The sequence below is a fragment of the Periplaneta americana genome, chromosome 11 (assembly GCF_040183065.1).
Source record: "Periplaneta americana isolate PAMFEO1 chromosome 11, P.americana_PAMFEO1_priV1, whole genome shotgun sequence".
Classification (NCBI taxonomy): Eukaryota; Metazoa; Arthropoda; class Insecta; order Blattodea; family Blattidae; genus Periplaneta; species Periplaneta americana.
The window spans coordinates 76,416,565-76,437,674 of NC_091127.1; the positions used below are offsets into that span (position 1 = coordinate 76,416,565).

At 37.3% G+C, this 21,110-nt stretch overlaps 1 long non-coding RNA gene across 2 annotated transcripts in view; it reads right to left on the bottom strand.

The window, feature by feature from the left end:
* Positions 1–21,110, bottom strand: part of LOC138708610 (uncharacterized) — a 545,983-nt gene that overhangs the window by 106,014 nt on the left and 418,859 nt on the right. The window lies entirely within an intron of this gene.

Consider the following 21,110-nt stretch of genomic DNA (forward strand, 5'->3'; position numbering starts at 1 on the left):
GATGTCCTAGTAAAATTACTTGCGTTTTCCCGGGATTAAGGTTTAGCCCGCTGCTGATTAACGTAAGATCATGATTTAATTTTGATAGACTATCATTAAGTGAGTTTGGTCTTGAATGTATATATATATATCTGAAGATCATCTGCATAGAGATGATGCTGACAATGTTTAAGGGCAGTAGAGATGTCAATGTAAATAGCGAAAAATAGAGCCCTAGTACAGATCCTTGAGGGATTCCTCCCTTCACTTCTCGCCAAGAAGTAAACCGATTATTGTGAGACACACATTGATGGCGATCGCGAAGGTAAGACTCCATCCACATGATTGCCGTGTCTGACAAATGCAACATTTTCAGCTTTGCAATAAGAATATCAATGTCGATAGTTTCAAATGCTCGAGAAAAGTCCAGTAGTGATAGTAGGGGGTAACGGAGAAATAACAAGAGTAGCCTGATAAGGAAGAGAAAGTAATTAAGACAAGGAGAAGGAGTAGAGAAGAAGGATTGGTGGATGGCGAAGAATAAGACAGGAAAGGCGAATTTAAAGGAGAAGAGGAAAATAAAGAAAATTGGAAAAGAAAGGCTAGAATTAGAAACAAAACATGTGAAAGGATACAGAGGAGAAGGAAAAGATGGTAACAATCAGGGTACACGCCGTTATTCGTGTGATGTCCTCAGTTACAAAAAGACCAGTTTGAGACCGAACCTGCCCCACCTCCATGTAAAACCAACGCACCAGAGATGAACCACAGACGCGGCTGAAGATAACGTGAAAGAGTGAAAGTAAATAACAAGAGAATGGACCTGAGTAAGGGTAGAAAAGAATATGATTTACGTTTAGGCATAACAAGAGGAAAAAATCGGAAAAGAATCAGAAATAGAGAAGTGCCTGTACCAGAATGGGAACGATGAAGATAGGATATGGAGGAGGAACGAAATACCAACAGTAGAAAAACAGATTATGGAGGGAAAAGCGGATACCAAGAGAAAAAAATGTGGAAGATAGAGATAAAGCAGAAATTAAGAGAAATGAGGAAGGCAAAAGAATGTTTATAAAAATAACAAAAATGACATAGAGGAAAATGAAGTACGTGGAGAGTAGGAATAGAATTAGGAGCAGCAGAAGAATTATAAGGATACGAAAAGAGGAGAAAAGAACTACAGACCTGGACAAATTATTAGACTAAATTAATTATATGTGCAACGAAGCTGAATTTATCGATAGAAATAATGAATAAATATGTATTTTGCACAGATATAATGAACAGAAAATTGAGTCTTGAGGTTACTAATATTTCGTGAATATTCCCTTATTCTTTATTAACACGTTTATTTTGTCAAGGATGCTGGAAACCAAAGTTTAACACTTTCTTTGAATATCAGCAACACTGTCAGATATCAGGCAGTGCTTGAATGAGTCCATGTTTTGTTGTACGCCTCTTTTTGTTCACTTTCTTCTTCAGTGTAAATCACAGATTTTCAATTTAGTTAATGTCCGGTCTCCTTGCAGGCCATGGGATAATATCTTCTGCAGTATATAATTAAAAAACCAGTAGTACCAACATACCCAGAAAAAATTTACTTAACCATTGGAAAATATACCAGAGATATAAACAATCATATTTACAACGATAGAGACTCTGTGAAGTATACTGATAGATTGTTATGACGAATTATATTATGTTTCCAAGAAAACGTTTTTGTCTAATAATTTGCCAACGTCTGTAATACTTGAACACAGATAAATGGGGTAAGAGAATGAAGAAAGTGATACGAAAGAAAGAATAAGAAGAAAAGAGAGCCTGTTATTTATTTAATAAAAACTAAAAAATGTTATTCATAATAAAACGTATAATGACAGTGATGAAAGAACTGTAATGTGATGAAAATATTCAGAAAATTGGAATTACTCAGAGGTCACTTGCACCTTTTACCCACCAAGGGCTTTCAAACATGCACAGGAGAACAAATTTCGGGTCACGTTTATATAAAATGAACAGATTTAGCTATATTCAGACCATTATTTCCTTTAGATTCAATATTCTTTGCTATTTTGATTCCAGAATATCCCCCTATAATTTCAGTTTAAATAAAAAGACTGCCGAGCAGAGAACAGCCAAGAACACTTCACGCACGAGACATGCGTTGCAATAAGTTTCGATGTGATTGTACTGAATGTGGAAGAGCTTGCGATTTATAAATCGTTCCCTACTCTCTTCTTCGAAACGTCGCAGTTGCCCAGTCTGCCGGAAATAAAGTAAAACCAACTGTACATTTAACATCATCTCCAGGACATGTCTGAGAAGACAAAAAATAAATTTAGCTGGGCGGAGAAATCTAATCGGCATTCCAGTCTGCAGAACTCGGAAACCAACTAGAATTCATTCGTGGGCTCGAGATGCATGGGCGTGTCTGTAGGTCGACAAACAGAGCTGAATTCCAGACTTTGCAATGTAATGCTGCCATTAATCCTGGCCAAGTTACAGGACTTTGAAAAATTTACGAACAAACGTATCCTGGGGCCATTACTCTTTATAATATACGTAAATCACTATGCCAGAATATTACGTCAAATGTGAGGCTATTTGCAGACGACTGCATTACCTATAGAAGTATTAGAAATAATTCAGATGTGGATGCTATTCAAACGGACTTGAATAAAATTTATAACAGGGCGTTAATGCATAGGATGAAAATAAATGGTTTTAAAAGTAAATCTACAACATTTTGTAAAACCCGAGAGGAAACTAGTCTAAACTACGAATTCAATGGTGTTGTAATTCCGCAAGAACAATGTTGTAAATACCTAGAAGTATATTTAAACTCCAACCTTTCTTGGAGAGAGCAGGTTGATAATGTTACGGGTAAAGCATGGAGGGCACTTCACTTTATTATGAGAATCTTGAAAAAGGCTAGCCCCAAATCGAGGGAAATAGCATACCTAACGTTAGTGCTACCGTTAATGGAATACGGAACTACCTGTTGGGATCCCTATAGAATATATCAGATACATTCCTTAGAAAGAATCCAGCATACGGCAGCTAAATTTGTTAAAGGTAAAAGAGAAGACGGAAATAATGCGATAAAAGAACTTATATGAGAAACATTGGAAAACAGACATAGAGAAACTACAATAACATCATTGTATAGAGCACATCTAGGTCAAAAGGCATGGGTATACATAACGGCTCGATTAGAGAAGCTGACATACTATGGTAGGAACGATCATGATTTTAAAATCAAATGTGAGAAACAGAAAACGGATGTAGGTAAATTCTCGTTTTAAATAAAACAATAAATGATTGAAATGACCTACCTGCAGCAGTTTTTGAGGGCTGTCCTTCCTTAAGGAGATTCAAGAATAACTTAGAAAGTTGTGTATAAAGTGTAAGTTAAATATAAAGTGACAATTATTTTTAAGGTGACATATATTTAATTTAGCCTGACGAGTTACTCCCTTGGTTTGAATTGTAAATTATTTTAAAATAGCTTGTAAGAGGGTCTTAGACTCGAAATGTTTAGTTTAAATGTACGGTAGTTCTATTTATAAGCATGAATAAGGGAATAATTGTTCGTCTTATTTGAACTTTTGTATCAGTGAAGCGTGGTGAGTCAGTGAAGTTACGGTTTTACAGTGCAGTGAATAGTTTCGATCAGTGATAATTTATAGGTCAATGAAATGTGTTCTATAGTGTCAGTGAAATGTGTTATATAGTGCCAGTGAAATGTGTTCTAAAGTGTCAGTGAAATGTGTCATAGTGCCAGTACAGTGAGTGAGATGAGAGTAAAGTGAAAGATTATTATCAGCACCAATGTGAAACTTATGTAGGGCCTATACACATGTAGTTTGTAATGTAAAATTAGGTTCACTTATTAATTAGCTTATTTGATGTATTAATAATTGTAATTATTGTGTATAATTGTCGTTATTGCTTCGAAGCTCTATGTATGTGTCTTCTTGGATTTCCTAAATACTTAGTTACTGCTTTTAAGTAACCCGCAGGTTCATTGCCGCCCTAACATAAGCCCGCCATCGGTCCCTATACTGTGCAAGATTAATCATTATATCCCACCTCCCTCAAATCCATTTTAATATTATCCTCTCGTCTACGTCTCTTCCTCCCCAAAGATCTTTTTCCCTCCGGCTTCCCAACTAATACTCTATATGCATTTCTGGATTCGCCCATACGTGCTAGATGCCCTGCTCATCTCAAACGTCTGGATTGAATGTTCCTAATTGTGTCAGGTGAAAAATACAATGCGTGCAGTTCTGCGTTGTGTAACTTTCTCCATTCTTATTGTATGGTTTCGTAACGAGCTGTTTTTACGGTGATGGGTTGTTAGCCCTTCGTTCAACCCTCAAGCTGGAGGACCAACCCTTATCGGCTGTCCACGACTGCTTATTCAATATATTCGTAACTACCCTCCATATCTGGAATCAGTCTTCTCTATCCGCAACCTGAGGACGCGTCATGCAGTGGTGATAGGGATCTACGATGCATGGATTTCCTTCAATACTTCCATGAAATCGTATAGGCTATATTAGGATGGACAGCATTAAATTCCTGGTTGAATTTCGCATGAAACCATTCGCAGGAGTTTGTGGTCCGATCTCCGTATTACCAAAATTAGCCCACATTTCAGGAGGGAAGTCAGATTTACAACACACAACACAAGAGTCGATCAGGGAAGAATACAGCTCCACACCCGGGAGCCAATATGACTGTTCAGGTAAGAACGTTTCAGATCAGGGAGCCAATACGACCATGAAGTGTAGCCACGGGAGCTGATACGACTACCCCGTAGCTCACTTACCCCCACTGTAAGGCTCTTACTATGTGCTGCGGAGCACGCATACATTTGGTTTCCCGAGATTACCAACAGTCCGCATCTGCATAAACATGCACATAAGCTAAATCTAAACGTCACTGAGGCGAACCTAAAGCTCCTACTTTAGTTAGGTCGTCTTTACTTGACATACTGGCATGAATAAAGAAGAGTATTTATCGGAAGACGATTGTCATATACACAATGACTACAGTGCGAAATCATGATCCTTAATTCGAATTCCGCTTCGAGCATAGACGATTGCTCGTTGCCAATGTGATGTCTAGACATCGGAAGTTAAGACACTAAAAAATGATATTTTAGGCGCCTGAAAAGCTCTAAAAACAAGAAAAAATAGGGCAATAAAAGGTATTGAAATTATACGGAATCATTCATAATTCATAAAGTAAGCATCCATAAGACCATAAGTAACTTGACAAAGTACACTGGAAAAGTAGTTTCTCTGTTCTATGGACTTGCTTCACTTGTATTTATTCATCCACAACTTCACGTCCATAATTTGGGTTGCAATAAACAACAAGCAACTTAAAGATTAACGCAGAACCTTCTGTCACGTTTATTGGACAAAATCAGTGTTACGATGATTAATGTAACAATAATGAGATGTCGGTAGAGCCGCGAAGTCTTACCAGCAAGCACTGTCTTTGTCCACAAATTATAGTTTGACTCTCCGGGATTCGAAACCGGGTTATCAGTTGCGCTTGTACCGTCTAGTATCAAGGCGGAAAACTTATACAGGGCTTAGTTGTATCCTTATTACTTGTTTGTAGACATCGTCCGAGACACTCTTAATGTTGATTCACTGATCTTTGAACTTGGAATTGTACATTGTCCGGTAAGCGCTACGCCTAATATAGGTTTAGTCATTAATTGAGAATTCTGATTACCATAACAGTTCTAATTTTTTGCAGCTAAATCATCCATATAAACTTCAAAATTCCTTAAATCAATATGTAGAATGCAATAATTTATGTCGAAATAGGTTCGGTACTTATACCAGCATTGAAATCTCTTTCATGAACCGACGAAGAAGCTGAATTATACATTATGCACAAAGATATAAACCACATAAGCAGGAATACTTAAGATGATAAACCGGTGGAATATGAACCTAAGAAGTAAACATTACAGTTGTTTCGGCAGGACAGCATCAAACAACTATGTATACTATATCGAAATAGACTAAAGGAGTTACCTTTTACGAGCTGATGATGCAGATAAGATAAGTGCCTATTATACAGAGTGATTTATATAGAACTAACACATTTCTTTCTTTCTTTATTTCAAAACGAATGATGCTAGCCGCAATTTGTTATACCCCTAATGTAGAGTACGTATCTTTGGGAGATTACTAACATCTATACGAAATGTCGAAAATTTTTAATTTATTCCGCTGGAAATTCACTTAATGACCAGTTTTTAACGTCAAATTAAGCAGGAGTTTTGATCCCCTGTCACGAGATGCGCAGATATTTATTCTTTATTCCTTACTGTTGGCAGCTGTTTTCGACATTTTGTTTCAGTCACTGAAACTGCAGTAAACATTAAATCAACTGCTCTTCCTTGTGAAGCAATACTGGATTACGAATTTAATTACAGCTACTCAAAGGGCATACCAGAGAGAATTTGGTGTCCGTAATCCCCCAAAGAAACACAATACGGGACTGGTAAACAAATTGGAAACAACTGGATTTCTTGTAAGTGAAAAAGACAAACATCGTTTATCTAGGCTGCCCATGGTTGTTGTGGACGTCCGGGCACGACTGGAGCTGTCACCCCTTAAGTCCGTCAGACGTTTGCCGCAGGAGACAGGGTACATTTTCAACATGTGCTATAGAGGTCAGTAATCTCCCAAGTAATAAAATAAGAATAAAACATTTAAAGCCGGCACAGAGTAAAAAATAAATAAGTAAATATTTTCCCTTGACTTCGTCATTATTCTGAAGTTTATGAATAGACTACTTTAATATGAACATTTTCAAGATATGCTGCATGGAAATTCTTCTGAAGTTCTAGTAAGTGAAAGTATTAACATATTCTGACATAATCTTGAAATGAAGTTGAGAGTAGTAATTTTTTAATGATAATCATCACCATCGCCATGATTTATCAACAAATGAAATCTTCGCATGTACCATTTTCATAAAATTTATAAAAGAATACTAGATGGTTACAGTATCAACAAAAAGAGGTCCTGGAGCAGAGTGATCGTTTGAAACAACGTTGGACATTTAAACGAAAAATATCCACTTTTTATCCTTCGCACAGAAGCCCACATTCCGTTCATTGAAATTCGTCCACCATTAATTTTTTATTCTTGATTGAAGTTAATGTAGTTACTAAAATACTGATAGAGTTTTGGCAATAAAAGAAAGAAGTGTCCTCCGCAGGTACTAGGTGAGAGTACTACGTAGCAGTGACCCTTATTCTTTCCGTTTGTCATCAAACCTTGGTCGACCTATATTCAATACTAAAGCCTGTGTGATGTATCTTGTCTCACTGTGAAAAGAGAGAGCAAGGAGATATGTCTTACTTCGTCTGTATTGTTATGGCGATGGGGGGAGTGGAGCGATGGCGGCCATTCATCCAGTGGCGGAAGGGACTAGTTGATACATTCTGTAGCACAAAATAAAATAAAATTTCTCTCTTCATACTGTGTAGTTCCGTCACTGAGCTTGTCTTTCAAGAAACTGAGTTACGGTAGTCTGTACAATAACAAGGTTTGAAAGGAATCCTGATAATTTACAACCCTCCTATAATCTCCACCCTCATTTGAAGGGACTTGGTTTTATTGTTACTGAGACAAGATAAACCAAAAGGAATATATCATCGAACAGTAATAATAATTCGTGGTGTCACAGCACATTAGGAGCCAAGGCCGATCAGCCGGCTGATACCTGCGCGTCCATTCCCTCAGCAGAGGTGAACGATCATCCAACCAGAACGAAGGTATCTTGTGATTAGCACGATTATCCCCTCAGCCGTTGTAGCTTCTTCTCGTAACCGGATTTCACTACCTATTGTAGCTCCCCAAATTCATAAAGGTACTGGGTGGGCAACAGTCCCATACATTGGCCGAAATTTCATGAGAAAATTAACGTGAGGACTCGAATCAGTGAGCACTCTGTAAGGCGAGTTCTAAGCATGATGTCTATGGCACCTTACACACCGGATGATGCAAGAAACGTGACGAATGGTACATGGAGCGTGATACATCACGTAGTATGTAGTTGTCAGATGATGAAGATGATCTGTTACTGTTAACAGTAAAAAAGGAGACGAGAAAGGTGTAAGTTTTGGATTCATCCACTGTTGGTCCAAAACGCTGCAAATCATGGTTCTTTTAGTGTTTTACTGGTAGAGTTAGCGCAGTATCCGGACAAATTCGCAGAATATTATAGAATGTCTAAGGAATCATTTGAAGATTAGACAAATTGTGAATATTTGTAATAGATGGAAAACATGTGTGAGGATTACGCACTCACTCGGGATCAAGCTATATGAAAGATAAACATTTTTGCGTTCTTTCAGCATGCGTTGATGGACTTTTCACTATGACTTCTGTTCAAGACTTGGTTGAAATAGTGATGGTACTGTACTGCCCATTACGAACATAAGATAAACCAAATTTACTTTTTATTTCGCAGATGAGGCATTTCCCTTGTCGAAGCATATGATGCGATCATTTTCCAAGACAATATTGACACAGGAGCGACGAAGTTTTAACTATTCGCTATCCAGGGCTAGAAAGAGTGTAGAATATGCATTTGGAATGTTGTGTTCTAAATTTAAAGTTCTGGACACAGCAATTAACTGTAAATGGATAACTGTAGATACCAATATCAAGTGCGCATTTATTCTGTAAATATCTGTAAAAGCAAGAGAAGAAAAATGTGCTGTGTGTATGAGGGATAGGTCAGTTTCTTATTTCTTGAAGTCTAGCGTAGCTCTTCCATGGCAGAAGAAGTATTATTTAGTGCTAATTAATTCCCAGCGACTTAATAAAACTTGTTATGGAGATATGACATTTATATTTAAGTGAATACTTATATTTTAAAGCAAGTAAATAAATAGATAAACAAGAACTAAAAAACTATTTTCCCGGACAATCCTCTCCCAGTTTATCTTTCACATCTGATGCTGTCCTTGCCCAAATTTTATCTATGACATTCTCCTCTGAATAGTCTGCTCCTGTATAATCGTAAACAACTGGATATCTCTCCATCACATCACAAACTCAACATAAAATTTCTGGTCGTCCCTCATGATCGGAAAGTGTACAATGAGAACCGAACTCTGGACTGTAATGAGACCAAGTTGCGTGAAACACGACACAAAGAATCAGCATGTTTTATCTTGAATATGATGTAAGGCACATGCGTTATGTCATAGATGTCCAATTGTAACTCGTACGAGGTAACAAACCCTGGCGTAAGCAACCCGCAGCGCATATTCTTTAAGGTCGGTTTTCCTATTTTATATGGAAAGATTTTGTCCATAGTAGGGCATGCTTGACGTGCAATATCTCCTGATTCTATAGGCGCCTGGACACCCATGCATTATGTTGTTTGTATCTTGCGTTATCTGGCCTCAATAGCAGCACCTAAAGGAGTTCGTTTATTCTCCTTTGATGCATGCGTCATGTTCCTTGCATACTGCTTCATTTGTCTGTGCCGTCCGGTGTGTAACCTGTCTTAGACCAACACGCTATGGCGCGGGACATCGAACTATATTATATAAACTAAATATTTTATCCGTAAGCAATGATATTTTACACTCTGTATAACCTCGGTCACATTTGACACCGACTATCGCGGAACGGCAGCTTCGCTTTTCTGGCAGCATACCGGTAAGGGGCGGCGTCGCATTTCCTTGTGGTGACTTTATGTCTACGAGACACTCCAAGTTTAATTTAGGGTCCAATTTCGTACACATGCAAAGGCAAACACTGCAGAATATAAAGAGGAAGCAAAGTAACAAGACGCCAAAGTACAGCGCGCCACCCCGAACTTAATTTGTTCCGATGTTTGCAGAATTAGCCATGTAGCTACTCGCTAACCAACTTTTCACTTAATTTCCCGCACCATGCCCCCATGCACATATGCAAACAGACAAACACTTGTGTCATCACTTGTTACGAAAGAGACTGTGCTGTGGAAGCCATTATACTAACCCTGCGCTGCTCTGCAAGTTGCATAAAACCACAAACAGTCGGCTCAGATCTCATTTTCTTATACTTTATTGTTAAATACTGTATAAATTTTAAGACTGTCAGTACAAGAAAGGCGTAAGTAGTACCAACGTTTAAAACTTCAAGAAGAGCAACAAGTTACTTAATGACACAAGAAAATTTCTTGTGTCATGAAGTAACTTCTTGCTAGATTTAATCTAGAGCCGTATTCATAGACAATCTTAGCGCGGGCTTCCAGTGGATGATCAGCGAACTAACGTTTTTCGTATTCATAAGCCAGTGTTAGCGATATGACATGACATGACATATGAGATATGATATGATATGATATGATATGATATGATATGATATGATATGATATGATATGATATGATATGATATATGATATGATATGATATATGATATGATATGATATATGATATGATGTGATATATGATATATGATTTGAATCCTGTACAAGTAACCAGTCAATTGCCGGGGCTAGTTTAGCACGCTCGTAGCGCGGGCTAGCGAAATGTCTATGAATAGCACCCTAGTTACTAAAAACGATGTCCTTAAAATCCCTCCAGGTATATTTTATCCTTTGATATAGATGCTAGAAAGCTATAATTCTATTTCGGTGTTTTCCATCCATTGAATAGGCTGTTCTCAACGTAACTTTGTAGCTCCCTCACTTATCCCTGGAAAGAGAGACTCATCACTTCAAGTAATAATAGCCAGTAACTCTTACTTGTGTGTACACCTTCAACAACGTCGCAGAATTCAAATTAAATTTGTGACAGTTATGAAATGTATACGAATGGGCAAGACAAATGGAAATGGAATTATAAATTTATTATCCCATGTTCTCAAAATTAAACACAGGACTACCGCACATAATTAATTCCATCATATTTCCATTTTGGCCACACTATTTGCGACTTTCCACAATGAAACACATTATAGCAATCAAAAGAGTATGTCTGTGCAAAGGAAAGTCCATCTGTCGTCCGTGCCTCGAACGAAACGATCCAACGCGTGAGGCAGAGATTATCAGAGAAGCTACAAAATCTGACTGCAAATGCAAGCAGGGAGCTTGTAATATTGCAGCAAATAGTAAGTGTGTTGAGGAAACGTCTGAAAATAAGGCAGTATCGTTTACAGCAGCCGTGGCAAAAATGTGATAGTGCGCCGAGCCACTGTGTAGGCTAACCTGCAATGTGCATAGCACTTATGGAGGGAGGCGGACAATCGAAAGGGAAGTGAAGCAACGTCTGACTTATTAACGGATTTTCATTTTCCTTACGTCAAGCACTTAAATATACAGTATAAGGTTTTAGTACGTGTAACGAAGAAAGAAATGAAGAAGAAAACATAGGACACATTATCACAAACTAAAATTAACTGATTTCAGAATGTCTCTACGACAGAGTTTCAAAATCAGGAATTATGTCACTTACTGCCAGTCGTAGTTGATCACGAAGGTGTTTAGTCTGTCATTCGTGATCTAAATTTGGTTTTTACTATTCTGATTGTTGAAAATAATTTTTTCACAAACGTAAGTTGTAGCGAACATGGCTTCAACAGAGCAAGCGAAAGAACGTAGCTTCGGATATTTATTTTTTGACAAAGATTTGAAAAGTTCTACATTTGTTAAGTCCTTACATCTAGCTTTCATTTAACATCACATTGTAAACCTGTGAGTTTAAATTGAAGAGCTAATCGCATTATTCTTACATCTACTGAAAAAGGATCGGCGTACAGAGATGATGATGATGATGATGATGATAACAATGATAATAATAATAATAACAATAATAATAATAACACAACCTTTTAACGTTTCATGAGTAACATGTAGTACTTGCAGCAAAAAAATGCGTCCTCCCATCCTACTTGAAACTTTCTCTTTTTTTTTTTTTTTTAGAGAGAGAGATACACGGTTTCGAGAGAGACATTGCGATGATAAGCCACTCGCAGGTCAGAGACAAATACAAAAGGAAAAAATAATTTCGAGGGAAAAATTGTTCCGGAGCCGGGTATCGAACCCGGGACCTTTGGTTTAACGTAGCACTGAGCTACCCGGGAACTCTAACCGACACCGATCCAATTTTTCCCTCTATATCCACAGACCTCAAAGTGGGCTGACAACCGTCAAGCAACCAACTTCGAGTGCACACTAACTCCGTGTGACTTAAATTGTGGTTTTCTGTTAACGAACAGTGACGTGTATTATGCAAATCAAGATTTCAGGTATAACTCCCCGGAAAGTTAATTTGAATAATTTCGAAATTATTCTAATCAACTTTCCGGGGAGTTATACCTGAAATCTTGATTTGCATAATACACGTCACTGTTCGTTAACAGAAAATCACAATTTAAGTCACACGGAGTTAGTGTGCACTCGAAGTTGGTTGCTTGACGGTTGTCAGCCCACTTTGAGGTCTGTGGATATAGAGGGAAAAATTGGATCGGTGTCGGTTAGAGTTCCCGGGTAGCTCAGTGGTAGAGCGTTGGTACGTTAAACCAAAGGTCCCGGGTTCGATACCCGGCTCCGGAACAATTTTTCCCTCGAAATTATTCAAATCAACTTTCCGGGGAGTTATACCTGAAATCTTGATTTGCAAATGGAAAGAAGTTTGACTCCAGTGAGTGAGAGAGTGGGGGTTGTGGGAGGTAGCTATCATTTGGAGCCACAATGTGCTCGCGAGTCACATTTTCGCCACGGGTGGTTTACAGCTACAGCTACACGAGGTTCTATCGACGACGCCATGACTTTTGTTCTTCAGTTCTAGAAATATTGCAATAAAATAATAATAGTACAATAATTTTAGAAATTTATTTTCAGCGATGAGGCACCTTCTACTTAGGTGGTAGGGTGAACAGATACAATGTTCGAATGTGGGGAACTGAGAATTCTCTGTTCTTTTGGAACATGTTCGGGGTGCTCCAAAATTCAATACATTCTGCGTTATATCATGCGATATGGTGTACGGACCTTTCTTTTGCAGAAATAACATTGGTCAAAAATAGTGTAACATAGTAAAAAAGTGTAATAGTCCCTATAAACTCCTAATATTATATCTAATATAGTCCTCATAGACATAATAGGGTAGTTGGAAATGGAATGAATATAAGAATAATTATCTAAAGTAATATTGACTAAAGTTGTGTCAGTATGCAACGAGAATGGAAAAGTCTAAACTGTCAAAACTAAAGCTAACTTATTATAAGACGTTAGAAGAGGATATTATAACCTACGAACAGAGATCGTCAGTATAAACGCTACAATTGAAGTAAAATATCAAATATCTATGCAAAAGAAGACCAAATTTGGATTGATAGTCTACTATTATTAGATATGCAGGCTGTAGAACTCCAGAAATGTGTGATAATTAGGATATCTAATGACCACCGAAGACAAAAAAAAAATAAAAAATAATTACCTATAACGTAAAATGGAAATTTAAACCAATAATCGTGGATACTAAACAATTTATTCGTTTCTTAACGCATAGTCCTAGTAGGCTAAATAACTTAACAAAACGTTAATGATACGCAAGTTTCCAAATTTGCAATTGTGGTGGTTAATATGGTTATTTGAAATATGATCAACGTGAATCTGAGACTGCTAGGAGTGGTATATGAACTCTTGTCGTACACTACCGGAGTCTCAGCTGCGACAATTCTCACAACTCGCAAGAAGGAGCAGATTAGATGAAGAAACAAAGTGTCTGCAGTTACACGAGAGCGAAACTGTGATTCGAGTAATAGAAAAAGTTACCTAAGAAGAAAAGAAGACAAAAAGTAAAGAGGTATACACATAAGAAACAAACACGAGAAAAGAAGAAATGAGGCAAATGAACAGAAAATGTAAGAAAATGAGAGTTAGAGGAAGAACGGAAGAAACTGTGGTAAAATATGACATAGAATCTTCGCTCTTTAACTGATTACGTACCTTGGTTCCTGTAGGCAAATAATAATTAAGTATGCTAAGTCTTGGAATTACATGATAGGCAGGAACGAAAATGATTAAACCGTTTCTCACAATAAAAGAAGTCAAGTGTGATTGATTTTCATTGTTTATCGTCATTAAAACCAACTGTATACATGAAACTTTACAAAAACAATAGTATAAAAATAATAAAATGGATTAAAAATATGGTGTTGGTCATGCAGGCTATGGGTTTAATGTTGACTGCGACGGTGATAAATCATGACTGTGATAGCACTGAATATAAAAATGAGTGTGGTGCAAATGATGTGGGACTGGTGATTTATTTATTTTTATTTTTAAGTAGGTTATTTTACGACACTTCATCAACATCTTAGGTTATTTAGCGCTGAATGTGATGAAGGTGATAATGCCGGTAAAATGAGTCCGGCGTCCAACACCGAAAGTTACCCAGCATTTGCTCATATTGTGTTGAGGAAAAACCCCGGAAAAACCTCAACCAGGTAACTTGCCCCGACCGGCAATCGAACCTGAGCCACCTGGTTTCGCGGCTAGATGCTCTAACCGTTACTCCACATGTGTGGGCGACTAGTGATCATCCAGTGATTTTAAGAATAGTGATGACTGATTATAACAGTGATTATGACAGTTATGGTAGTGGTGATGGTGATCGTACCAGTGAGTTTAGTGGTGGTGATGGTGATGGTAACTAATATAATGATAATGGTGATTAGTTATTTAATGATGGTAGTGTTGGTATTGGTGGTAATGTTGGTGGTGATTATGACCATAATTTGTGGTGGTCATTGTAATGATGATTGTGATAGTGATTGAAGCGGCGGGAAATTTGTCACGGAGAGAGTGACATTGTTGCGGAAAGTTTATATCCCTCTGTATCGGTGGTTCTCGAACTTTTTTAAGGCGCCACCCATTTTTGGACGCGACTTTTGTTTGCGACCAACCCACCACCCGCATTAGAAAAATAAAAACCTTAAAAAAATCGCCAACAACTTTAATTTCGCTCATAACCAGTGTATATCACCCAAAGAACAATTATTTTAGACAACAACTTTGAGTATGTTCCCCAAGCAACTCAGAACAAATACAACAGTCACAAATGGACAGTGAAACCATTTTAGATGCGTTCAACGGGATGGAATTATAAAAGAAAAAATAGGAAGGAAAACCTCATTGAATTACGTCCCTACTGATAAAATGTTGAAACTAGAATTTTATTCGGAGATCTTAGACCAGTTTTGTATCAAAAGAACACTAGATGCTTGCAAAAAAAAACTTTTTTTTTTTTGTAAAATTTGCTACCTTATATTTATGTAATTTTTTTCTCGTCAATTATTGAAATCAAAACAAAAGCTTGAAACCGCGTTGAACTTTAAATGACATCATTGTGTGTATCCAATACAGAGTACCGATTTGAGGAGCAACTTTATGAAAATAAGCACATTTATCGCATTTTTTGGTTATCATTTAAGCTAAGAACAAGAAAGATATTTCTATAAAATTGAATTTCTATGCAATGAATACCTAGAGTATAAGATTGTCTTGAGACCAAAATATTGTAGAAAATGGAAATATAAAAATTGTAAATTTCTCCTTTGAAGAGGTGGAAAAACTCAAATATCTTGGAGCAACAGTATATAAATGACACTTGGAATGAAATTAAACGCAGAATAAAAATGGGAAATGCATGTTAATATTCGGATGAGAAGCTTTTGTCATCCAACCTGTTCTCAAAAAAGCTGGAAGTTAATATTGATAACACAGTTATATTACTCGAATCCGAAAGGTCCGTGGTTCGATTCCCGAACCGACCAACATCACTGTGGTTATTCCATTAGTTTACACAGTTACTTAGGCAAATACCGGGTTGGAATTTCATTGCTACGGTTCATTTCACTTCCTCTCTGCAACCGTTTCAGGGTTCTCAGCTTTCCGCAATATCTCTGCCAGGATTCATTTCCTGTACTACTTGGTCAATTTTGCGGTATGAACTTAGAGCGGGGGGGTAAGGGGCCCCCAAATGGGTAAGCGGGTTCACATGCGGCCGGTGGGCTGGTATACCTCATCCTCATTCATCCCATAAATTCGGGGTGCACAATACGCTCATAATGCCGACGTGCAAAGGGGCGTTCCTAATCCGTCCCTAGCCGCCGTAATCTAACCTAACCTAATCCATAATAACTGCACGTCGAATGACGTGATGTATTTATTTCCGATTGCATGAATCTTATATCATGGAGCACTAACACTAACGTATTCTCTCTTCTTATTACCGGGTTGTTTAGCTTGTACAACGGCGACGCTAGTTATCTGGACAACTAATAACATTTGGATATAGCCTACACTTGAGGGGGTAAATGTACTGCATTTTACATCCAATATCACGCCTTAACAGGAATACGTCGAATTACAAGTCACTCTGTATAGTTTACAAGAAGGAAATAATTTAGATAGTTGGTCACAACAACGAATTTGACAAAGGCGAACATGAAGCTGACGAGAATCTAACCAAGAACGTACAGAAAATTAATATTTAGATATTACATTTTAATAACATAAGTTGTCTTGCCCTTTCGAGGTCCAGAACCGGAACGAATTTTTGCACATAAGCTTATGAGTATATTGGCCAATTATGCCCCTATATAGGCCCTACTAAATGTGATTGTTGTCAAAGGTCTGACAGATGGTGCAAATGACATTCGTGAATAAGATGCTGACAGGATGACCATCCTTTCGCAGCCCTGGTAGAGTCAGATCCCATCCTGAAATCTGTACCTGGTAAGCCCCATGACCTGGAGCCCAAACCGTGCTAACACCAAGTTTTCACCACAGCCTATTTATATTACAGATGATAGACAGAAGGTGGCGGAGATGGAGAGAGGTGATGCAATGATGGAAAGAAAGTGCCTCCAGAAAAAACTCTCTACAACGTCTTCTTTATCTACTACAAAATTCTTGTATCAAAGACAGTAGAGCAGGTTTAGCGTGGCTAAGATTGGGGGCATGGAACGGTAATAAAATTGTCAACGAAGGAGAGCGCCTTTGTCCACTGTGCAGTGAAAAGGACTCCTATACACATATTTTATTTCAGTGTGTCGAATTGGAACATATACGGTAAAATAGCTACCACCTTCAACGCTAAGTCACAATAGGAGTTCGTTTGCATGTCTTAATCTCATGGGGAATAGAGAATACGAATAAAAGACTGGATTGTTCCTCTTGAAGGCGAGACAGATTAGAACTTCAGCTGTTGACGTTTGTGATACGAACTGACGAAGGGATAATGGTAACTACCCAATTATACACTTTTATGTCTGTTTTAGGTTAGGCTAGGCCTACATTACATAATGTGTTTTGTTGTGCCATTTTCTTTTTAATATGTGTGTTCTTTTAGAGAGTGGTGGGATATAATCATAGGTGAGGGCAGTGAAACCTACAAAGTAGGACTTGTTTTAGGTACAAAGCACGTACGGTCAGAAGACCCGTGCACTGGATTTCAGATAAAATTATGATAATATAACATCTGTATATATAATATTACTCAATAAATCCATCCATCCATCCATCCATCCATCCATCCATCCATCCATCCATCTTATTCCATAAATCTTACATGAGCAATGAAGCTTTAAGATGTGGAACAAGTCAAAATTTTACAATATTGCAATTACAATTTTTAAAAATTTTTATAGTTTTACAATTTAGTAATTTTCTACAATTTTTGCAATTTTGTGCAATTTTTTACAATATTTTGGCGAGATATACATATCTTATCTACTATAAAATTCATCATAACCTAGTCCCGGATCAAACTCAGGACGTCTGGACCAGCTACGCTAGCGCTTCAGCCACAGACATGGCAAATAATCTAGAAGGAATTGGTGTTCCAATTCGACACAAGGAACAGTCGCAATTTATTTTACAATGTTTTTATAATATTATCACAATATGATTAACATTTCACTGACATCAAAACGTAAAATAAAAACTTGACACAGACATTTTGATTACATCTGAAGGATACTCAGAACTACTATTATCTCATCTATAGTGTCTACCAATACAATTACCGTGCGTTAGTAACAATAGAAATTGATTTTGTATAGCAACAGATTGCCTCCTGGTGAGGCCACAACTTCTTCGACACTTGCGTATTGCGGGTAGTGCGAACGAGGCGCTATCGGCTACAGAAACCACAATTGAGAGCGGTCGGGATCCAAAAGACGTCATCTCGAAACTGAGAACCAATTAAATTACTGAGTCCACTCGCCTCTGCCCCAGTGGACAATTTGAACCGAATCTGAGATGTCTAACTGGAAAGTGGCAGTTCCATTCATGTTTTCTAGACTGGTCGAACGTGCTGCATTACGATTATCACTCGCTACCGTCTGCACAAAAAGTACAATCACTATTCTGACGCTGCGTAAAAGCATCGTCATGAAATAAAATTTCTTCGAAAGTGCAATAAAACAGTGAACAAATAAAATACGTTAACAGCCGGTGTGTGGGCTTCTGATTTAGGAGACAGATTAAAATCCGGTTATTCCGGTTTGTGTAGAAAACTCCGTAACTTCAGTAAAACTCGTAACATCAGTAGAACATCATAAATTCCCTTTCATAGTCCACTGATTAGTCTGCTTATCATGCATATTATGATAAGCGCATTCAACTCTCTCCCCAATTACAATGCATCTATAAGAGATGTAAACTTCTTTTCGTGAATTTTTTTCAGACAAGTAAAGTAGAGATTTTGTGCGTCGTACGATTTAAGTAAAGCAAAAAATTCTTTTCCTGAGTGAGAGGGCTTAAATTAAAATTACTGTCCAGATGTTCCTCGGTCCCTGCAGTGTTTCCCTTTGTACACATATCTCCGCGGACCAATAACAGAATGACTGCAGATGTCTCTGCATGACGTCTTGTGAACGTCTGGAGAATAAAGCTGGGAACAAAGTACAAAATAACAGAACGGATATAATAATTTCTCATTTGTATATGGGTCTGAACAGCGAGATTAGTTCATGAAGATCAAACAAACATTGATAACACGAACTCAAAATCTCCTGTGGACTACCATAAAAATAAATAAAACTTTGAAGATATTTCTTCCCATGAACTGATAATTATAGTCCCGTCACTCTTATATCCGGCAGCCAATGACGTTGCAGATCGGCTACATTTAAACGTGTGCGTCTTGTGATTCGCTGCTGATGACGTTAAGCACTTCCTAAGGCTCGATAAATAATATAATCACTCGCCATTTCGGTTCTTTCGTTGGCGTTCGAAGAAAGCACATGAGGACGTTATTTGCCGCTCAATTATTTGCTCAATTACAGTGCGTTTAATTTATTATCACACGAGCTACGACATGATAATGTTTAACGGTGCGCCAAATAGATTCCTCTTCTGGTAGCTCGGCAACGAAAGAACAAAAATGGTGAACGATACTACCTACTCAGACTTTATAGAGCCTTCGCTTCCTAAGGCGTAAGCAAAGTGGAAGAGTCACGCAAGAAATAACAGCGACGCGACTATAGTGCCCAAGTTACGGTGCCCAACCACCTAGTTACATTACGAAATACTACAGGGCTCTACGAGTAAAATTCACGACCACATGACATAATAATTGCAGCAATATGAAATTTCAAGACATTTTTGGAACCACATGCATAGTCCTACATGACTTCGATATACTGAATATCCACCATGAAACTCTACCATTTTAAACACAAAGCCTATACGTTAACCCTCCTGCTACCAAGGTTTTTCACAACTTACTACTATGAAAGGTGGTAATATAATATTACCCCAATCAAAATCATACATAAATCTTAGTTAAGCATTTGGAATATAAACAATTTATGTATTATTGATCATAGACTTACAAAAAATGTAAAAACATAAAATAATAATCCTAGTTCTAAAACCACAGGCTGGTCCAAAAGTCTTGTTCCATTTTGTTGAAAACTTGCAGCAAAATTAATCAACTTGAGATATGTTACTGGTGACACTATACAATATATTTAAATTTGTCTCTCTTCCATTTCAGGACAAACTTCTTAGTTTTGACATGGTGGAAAACACATTTACAAGGAATGTCACAATACTATAATACTAATTTGGATCATTTCAGTTAGATATTGAAAATTAAATATTGGAAACCATACATACAACCATCTGCTTATAATAAAATAAAATAAAAATTAATCTATAAAAACATGAAAATAAAAAATCTCCACGGCTGTATTTCAGTCTGCTAAGGCGCTTGCCTGCCGACCCGGAGTTGCGCTCGGGCGTGGGTTCGATTCCCGCTTGGTTCACTTTTTTCCGAGTTTTCCCCAGACGTAAAACAAATGTCAGGTAATATATGGCGCATCCTCGGCCTCATCTCGTGAAATACCATTTCGCTATCACCAATTCCATCAACATTAAATAATCTAGTAGTTGATACAGCGTCGTTAAATAACCAAGTAAAAAAAACGAATAAATCTGATTTTCGTGATTTGTTGAAATTCAAATACTATATTGGAACATCACCTATACTACAACGAGCATCTCGAAAAAAGCCTAAACTAATCATTATTTGTAAGAAAATCACTGTCAGAAAAAACCTTAACACACAGAAATAGGAAATAAATATTGCGAATAAAATATTATATTATAAATAACAATATAAAATTATTATAAATAACAATATAAAATAATTTGGAGGCAGACAAACATACACAAGAAGAAAATTAAGCTACACACTGAATTTTATATCCTGGAATTGTCACGACACAGACTACCAAGGGGGTAACAAGAACACCCTACATAAATAATGTAAATTAAATCTTAAATTAGAGTAATTATATGTTATCGATAATTCAAATTGTTAGTAGATATATAATGGACAAATACATGGAATTTAAAAAAGAAATATGGAGAAAAACAAAAATAAAATTGAAAAATCGTCAGTGGGGTAATTTCATTATCGACTGCAAATGAATCTCGCTTTGGTGGGTCCTCGGGTTTGATTTCCTGCAAAATATGTAACTTGTAGGCGTGAAAATATAATCGTTTGTGAAGAATTTTGTATTCCGTTGACCATCTCATTCCAAGTTCTCTCGCTGCTTGTCTGATTG